The sequence below is a fragment of the Eubalaena glacialis genome, chromosome 3, assembly GCF_028564815.1.
Source record: "Eubalaena glacialis isolate mEubGla1 chromosome 3, mEubGla1.1.hap2.+ XY, whole genome shotgun sequence".
NCBI lineage: Eukaryota > Metazoa > Chordata > Mammalia > Artiodactyla > Balaenidae > Eubalaena > Eubalaena glacialis.
The window spans coordinates 87,037,766-87,046,536 of record NC_083718.1 but is presented as its reverse complement, the minus strand read 5'-3'; the positions used below and the strand labels follow the sequence as shown (position 1 = coordinate 87,046,536).

At 42.9% G+C, this 8,771-nt stretch overlaps 2 non-coding genes across 2 annotated transcripts; one reads left to right on the top strand and one right to left on the bottom strand.

Annotated features, from left to right (window-relative positions):
- The first annotated feature begins 378 nt into the window (after window positions 1–378).
- On the top strand, window positions 379–451 carry TRNAK-CUU (transfer RNA lysine (anticodon CUU)). Its single transcript has one exon. It is a non-coding gene; the product is annotated as a tRNA-Lys (tRNA).
- Window positions 452–7,746: 7,295 nt separating this feature from the next.
- TRNAN-GUU (transfer RNA asparagine (anticodon GUU)) lies at window positions 7,747–7,820 on the bottom strand. The gene has a single exon. It is a non-coding gene; the product is annotated as a tRNA-Asn (tRNA).
- Window positions 7,821–8,771: the final 951 nt, after the last annotated feature.

Here is an 8,771-nt window from a genome sequence, read left to right as displayed (position 1 = left end):
TCCTACTTCTCGCGGCAGTTTGCGCCTCTCATCCCTATTCCCTCGCGCTTTTTCGCCTCCTCTTCTGGATTCCGGGTCCCAGAAACCGGGTTCTCCAAAAGAATTTGCTGTCCAAAAGTTCTCAAAACCTGTCTAAAAGGAATTTGAAGAAACGTCGAGGTTTCAGGACTCGTGATTCCCGCGTCCTCTGCAAGCCCGTCTAGTCCCGTGCAGTCCCATCACTCTCGGAGCCTGGAGTTTCTCGGTGACAAGAAGCTACTACTGCGTTTAAAATCCTAGAGCCCGAGAACTCTTTCAAACTAAGCTGTGTGTATCTTTGACCGTGCGCACTGTCCCTCGAAAGAAATTATATTTCTGTAAGAAGCTTGGCGAAGCAGTGCCCGGCTAGCTCAGTCGGTAGAGCATGAGACTCTTAATCTCAGGGTCGTGGGTTCGAGCCCCACGTTGGGCGGCATTTGTTTTCCTCGCCTACCTCTGTTTTATTGAATCTTCTCTTGTTAGCTACCAACTGAACCAGCAGCTTCAAAATAGCCATTAAGGTCACTGTTGTTTTAAACTTCGGTAAATTGTTCCAGAAATCGCCTCTACTCGCCCCAAATTTAGCACAGAAGAGGAATCCGGGCTACCGATTCCAGCATCTCAGGTTGAGACCAGGGGCACAGATCCACAGCTGCCCGAACCCAGGCTCCTCCGAGGGCCGAGTCCGGGACCCGCGGGGCTCCCCCTCCGTGCTGCCTCGACTCTGCTCCACTGAGAAGACATCTTAGCACATGACCAAACGGAACCACTTTCGTTCTCTTCTCGTCAGTGGGAAATTTTGGATGAGGTGTTGAAGGGCCTTCTTAAGTAGTTAAAATGTTCTCCATTAGGTGCTAAGGAGCGTGCCTTTGCTTTTTAGGTTTTGAAGCGTTCATCAGCCTCAAAGGGCTGTAAAATACAACTAGTTTAGGAATATCTCGAGACGAAAAAGAGGAGAGGGCGCTGGAAAAGGAGCTGAGGAGGAGAGACGCGGAAGAGCAAAGAAAGGGGGAAGTACGATAGGAAGAGGAGGGAGGAGCAAGGACGACGGCCCGGAGCTGGCAAGTGGAGAGATTGCAGCGCAGTCTCATCAGATGGATGTAGGCGGACTCTCTGGAGTGCTGCGCCCAAGCGTTTCGAGTTAGCTATTGATCGACCGGAGAACTTTGTTCTACCCCGAAGGCCTGAAGTTGTTTGCCTGATATTTGTTCCTGCTAAATCTCTCATTCAGTGTTGGGATGAGTGGTGTGAGTAAGTGGGTTTTCAAAGTGAGTGGAAGCCGAGTTTGTCCCCAGTCATCAGGCTTCTCAACCACAACGCGGATACTCGCTTTTAACTCCTCATACAGGTCTTTCCCACATCTCCCTAAGGATCATTTACCAGTCCTACTTTTTTTTTTTTTTAAGTTTGTAAATGTGCTTTAGTCTCCTTTATATATCCCGCCAACCATCTCCAAAATCATCAAGACACTAGCCGATTATCCTCAAGGTGTTGTGCCGGGACAAACATCACCAGCATCACCTGGAAACTTTTGAGAAACGCAAATTCTCAAGCCCTACCTCAGACCTACAGATTCAGAAACTCTGGAGGTGGACCCAACAATCTGAGACTTAAGCTCTGCAGGTGATGTGGATAAATGCTCAAGTTCAGGAACCACTGCATTAGGGCAACTTCCTTTCCTGTCAACTAAGATGTACCATGTTCTTGGGTAGGAAACTCAACGTCATAAAGATAACACCTCTCTTTAACTTGGTGTCTGAATTTAACATAGTTTTTTTTTAAATCAGTCATCAATTTTATACACATCACTGTATACATATCAAAGAATTTAACATAGTTTTCATTAAAATATCAAAAATATTTTTCTTTTTTATTCAAACTGGACAATATAATTCTAAAGTTTAAATGGAAAAATAAGCAGTAATACTCAGGAAATTCTTTTTTTAAAAGAACAATAAGGAAGGATTAACCCTATGAAATATTAAAATGCCATAAATTATAATGATTAAAGCAGTAAAATATCGTGTATGGGTAAACAACAATCAATGGGACAGCACAGAGTCCAGAAATGGACCAAAATACATAAAGAAATGTAATACATTAGAAAGAAGGACTCAAATCAATAATTCTAATGACCAATGTTTTAATAACTAGGTAGCTGTCTGGGAAAAAAATAATGGTCAATGAATATCATACCCTTTACATAAGGGTAAATTCCAAATTGATCAAAGATTTAAATAATAATGAAAAGGAACATAAAAGTTCTTGTAGAAACATGAAACAATTATTTTATTATCTTGGGGGGGGGTGTGTGTGTGTGGAAAAGTCCTGAGAGAAAATATTGATGAGTTTGATTATATAAACCAAATGGAATCTGCATAAGCAAAGTCCAAAGACAAATGACAATTTGGGGAAGTATTTGCAACTCACATTGTGTTAAAAATCATCCATTTTGAGTTAACGCTTTGGTGTATCAACATCCTTCTCACAGCCCTAATTGTGAATGCACACTCAAAACCAGCTGAAACCGCCTGATAAGCAACCCAACCCCTAGACTCTAACTTTCCCCTCCTCCATCCTCTTCTCCCCGACCCCCGCCCCTCTCCCCCTCCCCCCCACCGCTTCCTCCTCCTCTTTCCTTCCTCTCTTTCCCCAACTTGGTTTGCTTTCCTTAGACCCCACTCAGGACCCCAGTGAAGGCTTTGGCCCACAGGTCCTGGCTCTCACTGCTCCCCACCTGTTCAACTGAACACACTGCCAGTTGGACTCCTGTGCGGCCCTGCGCACGCCCGCGGTGACCCCCTCTGGGACCTGTGAGTATAACAAACTTCTCTTCTGGTTCACTTCCCTTCCTGTGGAGGCACCAAATTTACCATACCATGCTAGACGTCTACATTCTTAGAACATACATCATGTACAAAAGGCTAATTTCCCTAATATTTACAGAACTATAAGCCAATAAGAAGTAAACCAATAACCCATAAAAAGTAGCAAACATATAAAGAATAGAAAATATAAAAGGCTGTTGCCCATATGAAAAGATACTTAACATTCAACATTGCTATTAATGAAAGTAGTGCAATTTAAAACTAAGTTGAGATAATATTTTCAACTATAATATGGTAAATTTTTTTAAGTTTAGTATGTTGGAGAGTTAATAAATATTGTTAAAGACAGGGTAAATTGGTTTAAGTTCTACAGGGTGTTTTGAACAATATCTATCAAAAATTTAAACTTTTTTTTAACTTCAGCAATCCACATTTAGAAGTTTATCCTACAATATTCCTATACTTATGTGAAATTAAGTGTATACAAAGTTATTCACGGAGCACTTTTTATTAAGCAAAAGATTGTAAACTCTCTAAATGTCCATCAGTTTTGGGGGTGACTAAATAAATGACAGTACAACCATACAATAAAATATAGTTCAGCTAGATGTAAAAAAGAATGAGGAAGCTCTTGCGGGGAGATTTACAGAAATTGGTTATAATTCAGTAATAAATACATGGAAAACTAAGCAAATGGAAAAGTAACGTAATTGTTACTGCCAAGGGAAGATTATATTTAAAAAGTGATCACGTTAAATTATGTGGCTTCTCTGTTAATAGTTTATATATTAAAAATAATAATCATTGATCTCATCAAAATTAAGATATAAGTATATTGATGTATTAGGGTTCCCCAGAAAAACAGAACCAATAGAACATATACACGTATATAGAGATTTAGTTTAAGGAATGGACTCATGTTACTGTAGAGGTTGGTAAATCTAAAGTCTTCAGGGTAGGCCAACAGGCTGGATAGCCAGGGAAGAACGGATTTTGTAACTCTAATCTGAAAGCAGAGTCTGGAGGCAGAACTCCCCCTTCCTCTGGGGACCTCAGTGGTCTTAAGGCCTTCAATGGATTGGATGAGGCCCACTCACATTATGGAGGGTAATCTGCTTTACTCAGAGTCTACTGATTTAAATGTTAATCTCATCTTAAAAATACCTTACCAGAAACATCTAGACTGATGTTTGACCAAATATCTGGGTACCATGGCCTAGCCAGGTTGACACATAAAATTAGCCATCACAATTGGGAAGATGGAGGGGTGGGAAATGTGTGTGTGTGTGTGTGAAGTGGTAAGTGTAGGGGGAGTATGTAAAAGAGAGATAAAGTGCCTAAAACTAGAAAATCAAGAATTAACAATATTTGTTTACAGAGACAGAGGTGAATAACAAATCACTGATTAAAAGAATTTAAAGAAGTTACTTCTAGGGAGTAGGAAATGGGGGAGAGTTTCAGGGGCCTGTTGGTTTTCATTACCGAGTTTATGAGTTTGACTCTCTAAACTATGTGCATATATAAGCTTGATAAAAATAAATACTAAATAAAAAAGGCTTTTTCTATGTTGTAGTTTTTCAAGTATTTTACCAATTTGTTGTCTTTTGAATTTTGTAGGGGAATGGCTCAGCTGTGGCACCCAGGTGACCTTGTATGTATTTGCACAGGCCACACCGGCCAAGGCTTGAACTGAAACTATTCTGAATCTTACCACAAAGCAGAGCACCTTGTGATTGTCCCAAAGCAAGAGAGGATGGGAGGCTTGTGAAGAGTGCCAGGAGACAGCTTCCATTCCCCTCCCTGTCTACCCTGGGACAGTTTCTCATTGCCCTTCAGGTTCTAATCACATATGAGGCATTCTGCTCACCTCCTCATCACTTCCCTGGGGACAGCTGCAGACTGTAAAACTACTTAGCTGCAGTCTAGAATTGGGTCCTCAATAACAGGTATCCCACAACTTGCATTGTAGTCACTGACCCCTTTTGTTTCAGTGTCATCCCTTTGGATGTGTGGGATGAGGGCCCAGGAAGGCTGTACCTTCAACTACTCTTCCTTTTGCTGTCTATGTAAGTAATAAACTTTCTGAATCGAAAAGTGACTTGTTATAGCTTTACAAGCTGAGTCACTCAGGCCTTGGCTTTGCCAGATGTTGAGTGCTTGATTTATTTTTTATTTATTTATGTATTTATTTATTGCTAAACTTATTGCTAAAATTCTTAAACTTTTTATGTAGCTAAATGTATTAATCTTTTTCCTTAGGGATTTTGAGTTTTGTCTTGCTTAGAAAGGATTTTCCCTACAAGACTAAAAATTTTATTAGGGGTTTTTGTTTTTGTTTTTTTTAAACTCATGAAATTTGACCCTCCGCCCCTGCACAAAGCTGGGTCCCCAGGAGTTTTTTTTTTTTTTTTAACAGATTATTTTTTAAAAATTAATTAATTTATTTATTTTTGTCTGTGTTGGGTCTTCGTTTCTGTGCGAGGGCTTTCTCTAGTTGTGGTGAGTGGGGGTCACTCTTCATCGTGGTGCGCAGGCCTCTCACTATCGCGGCCTCTCTTGTTGTGGAGCACAGGCTCCAGACGCGCAGGCTCAGTAATTGTGGCTCACGGGCACAGTTGTTCTGTGGCATGTGGGATCTTCCCAGGCGAGGGCTCGAACCCGTGTTCCCTGCATTGGCAGGCAGATTCTCAACCACTGCCCCACCAGGGAAGCCCTATTAAGGGTATTTTTTGAAGGAAGAAAGGTGTAATTATTCTTCTGCTTATGAGCTGAACAGAGATGCAATGAGCTCCCAGATAACTTTGTGGCACATTCCCCGAGGCTCTCTGAAACCCAGACCTGCTGAGGATTGAGAGGGTTTCCTGGGACCTCCCAACTCAGGAACCCTGGGCTCTAAGAGGGGGATGTAGCCACTAAACAGATGGTGTGACATCCCAGGCCTAGCAACAGTGGAGAGCAATTACTAGGCCTGATTGGGCAAGGGGAGAGAGATGTCCCTGGAACCTGGGAAAGTGATAGTTGTAGGTAAGGCTGTAACTGTAGTAGAGTGCCACTAAACAATAACTGTGGTCTTGGGGGGTGGCGGAGAACACAACCACTGCCAACCTGCAGGAAATAATTACCCTGACCTCATATTCCTCCTACACTCCCATTCCCAGTCAGTGAATCTCACTGGCTGTAGCCAGCAAGAAGCCAATGGGCAGAGGAGTCCTTTTGCACAGTTCAAAAAGATTAACTTTCTGGGGCATATAATAGGGTGGAAAATGATGAGAATGTATCTGGAGGGACAAATGCAGAATACCCAGCAATTTTCATTCTTGAGATTAAAAAAAAAAAATCCCATATACTCCCTCTCCCCCACCCACACTGCTTCCCCTGTTATTAACATCTTGCATTGGTGTGGTACATTTGTTACAATTCATGAACCAATATTGATTCATTATTATTAACTAAAGTGCATAGTTTCCATTAGGGTTCATGCTTTGTGTTGCATAGTTCTATTCTTGAGATTTTAATTGTGAAAGCATCTCATTAGGTGCATTTTAGTGTCAAATAGGTTTTTCAAAAAAAGGTTCTGTATTTCCTGAATTCTTTCATTTATTTGACATCTGTTTGTTGTCTTTAGACCTGTATGATATCTGGACTGGAGATATGTATGTATGTATTTGATTCCATCTTTTTTTCCCTCTGATCATTATAAACCCTAGGTTAAATTTTCTTCCAATCATTGTCAGAATCTTATTTTCTTGTCAGAGCTTTCCAACTTCATTAAAGCAAAGCTCTATAACTGGTGTATGTTTTTCATACCATAGCTAGGGTCTCTTTTCCACAAAAATGCTGATAATGTGACTGAAATTTCAAAATGCAGGGGTTTTGGTTTTTTTCTTTTCGTTTTTGTTTGTTGGATTAATATCTGTGAATTTCTAGCTCAGATCAGACAAGCAGACAAGGGAAGAAAGAAGCAAAAGAAAATCCTTCGGAACCTCTGGATCATGTTGCTTTAAGAAGTTCACAGAGATTGTTACTTGCCCAAGCTCCCAGAGGAAAGGCTGTGAGTGTGGTTAATGGCCTGCCTTGTGGCTTCAGCATCCTATAGTCAAGTCTGGGTTACAGCTTGGTTTGTCTGAGGTTTTTAATATATACTTATAAAGTAGGTGACTACTTTGTTATAAAAATAATAAAGTCATGCCTGTTGACTTTATTGAAAATAAAATTATTTTATTTTATTAAAAATAAAATTGTTCATTAAAACCCAGCAGGTTGGTATTGTTTGGACTTTGGGAACTGGGAGCTTAAGTAGTGGAGGTGAGAATTTTCTCAATGTATGTACCTTTCTATAATCCCTTGATTTTTCTATTCACAGACACACACACACACACACACACACACACACACACACACACACACAGTGCCTCCAGGAAGAAAAGAACTGCTGGACAAGTTCTCTCCCACCTTCATGTGACTGTTAAGTCTGTGCAATCCGGTCACCATAAAGGCGTTTTAGACACTTGAGGAATGTCTGTGTTACCACCTATTCCACACTGAATGCTGTTGTCCCTCCCAAATTCCTATGTTGAAGCCCTAACTCCCCAATGTAATGGTATTAGGAGGTGGAGCCTTTGGGAGGTAATTAGGTTTAAATGAGTTCATGAAGATGAAGCCCCCATGCTGGGATTAGCACTTATAAAAACAAAAGAGACACCAGAGTTTCCTTTCTCTGCCATGTGAGGATACAGTGACAAGGAGGTCTTCTGCAAGCTGGGGAGGAGGCCCTCAACAAGAACTGAATCTTTCAGCACCTTGATCTTGGACTTTACAGACTCCAGAACTGTGAGAGGTGGCGAACAGATAACCTAAAGTTGCAAGTAGCTAGCAAGGACTTCGATGAAGCAAAAGATGACGTCCCTGGGTGGGTTTGAACCACCAACCTTTCGGTTAACAGCCGAACGCGCTAACCGATTGCGCCACAGAGACGTGAGAGCGCGTTCCTCATAACTCGTTTCCTGATTCAAGAAATTGCTTTTCAACCTCTGGCCGGGGACATCCTTAGATTCTCATATTCCGGAAGCCGAGGGTGCGCGCGGGAGACACTGAAGCCAAGAGTTGGCGTCATCGGGCACGTTTGGACATCGATAGAATGTTTGGGAGTCAGCTAGGGGACTCTGACTGCCGAACGCCAGATCTGTGGCCTTCCCACCTGCTCCCCGCCTCAACAGCCGCCCGGCTCCAGGTGACGACCGCAGCCTCTCGGGCTGAAGTCCACGTTACCATTCTTAGCTTCGCTCGCCGTGAGTCCCCACTTGACCCTGTGGGCGCGCGTGCGAAGGACACGAACCAGCTGTGCCTCCACTGCGCTGCCCACGTTCTGCGCCTCTCTCTAGATGTGGACTCCGACCGGCAAGACCTCAGAACTGCTCGCGATGCAGCCCGCCCTCCAGGGCAGGGCCTCGCACCGAGTAGGCACTCAATAAATGCCCGATGAAGGATGCATTCTGCCGCAGGGTCCTAGGCAACCAAGAATTCCAGTGTGTGCTTTTTTTAGGCCTACGAGTAACTCCGGAAACGGAAGGCTGGAAAGGTTTCTCAAAGCCGGAGGCGCTTTTATTCCCGGAGCTGACTGAGAACAAGGCAAAAGTCTTGACTTTGGACACGTGCTCCCCGGGACCGAGCTGAGTTCCCCACCCTGAACTGCGACTCAGCCTCGGTCTGGGGTCGTCCGTCCTGAGGGGTTGAATAGGGAAAGCTGAAGAAGAGGAGAAGAAAGCGAGTGGGAATGGAGGCAGCCCAGTGAGGGACGGGGACAGAGCGAGCTAGTGCTCTGGCCACTGAAGAAAAAGGCGAAAAGAAAACGGAAAATGCCTATTTTCGTTAAATAACTTTGATTATCCTCCCCCGCCTCCTCTTTGTCGGCCACCGCGCTGACCA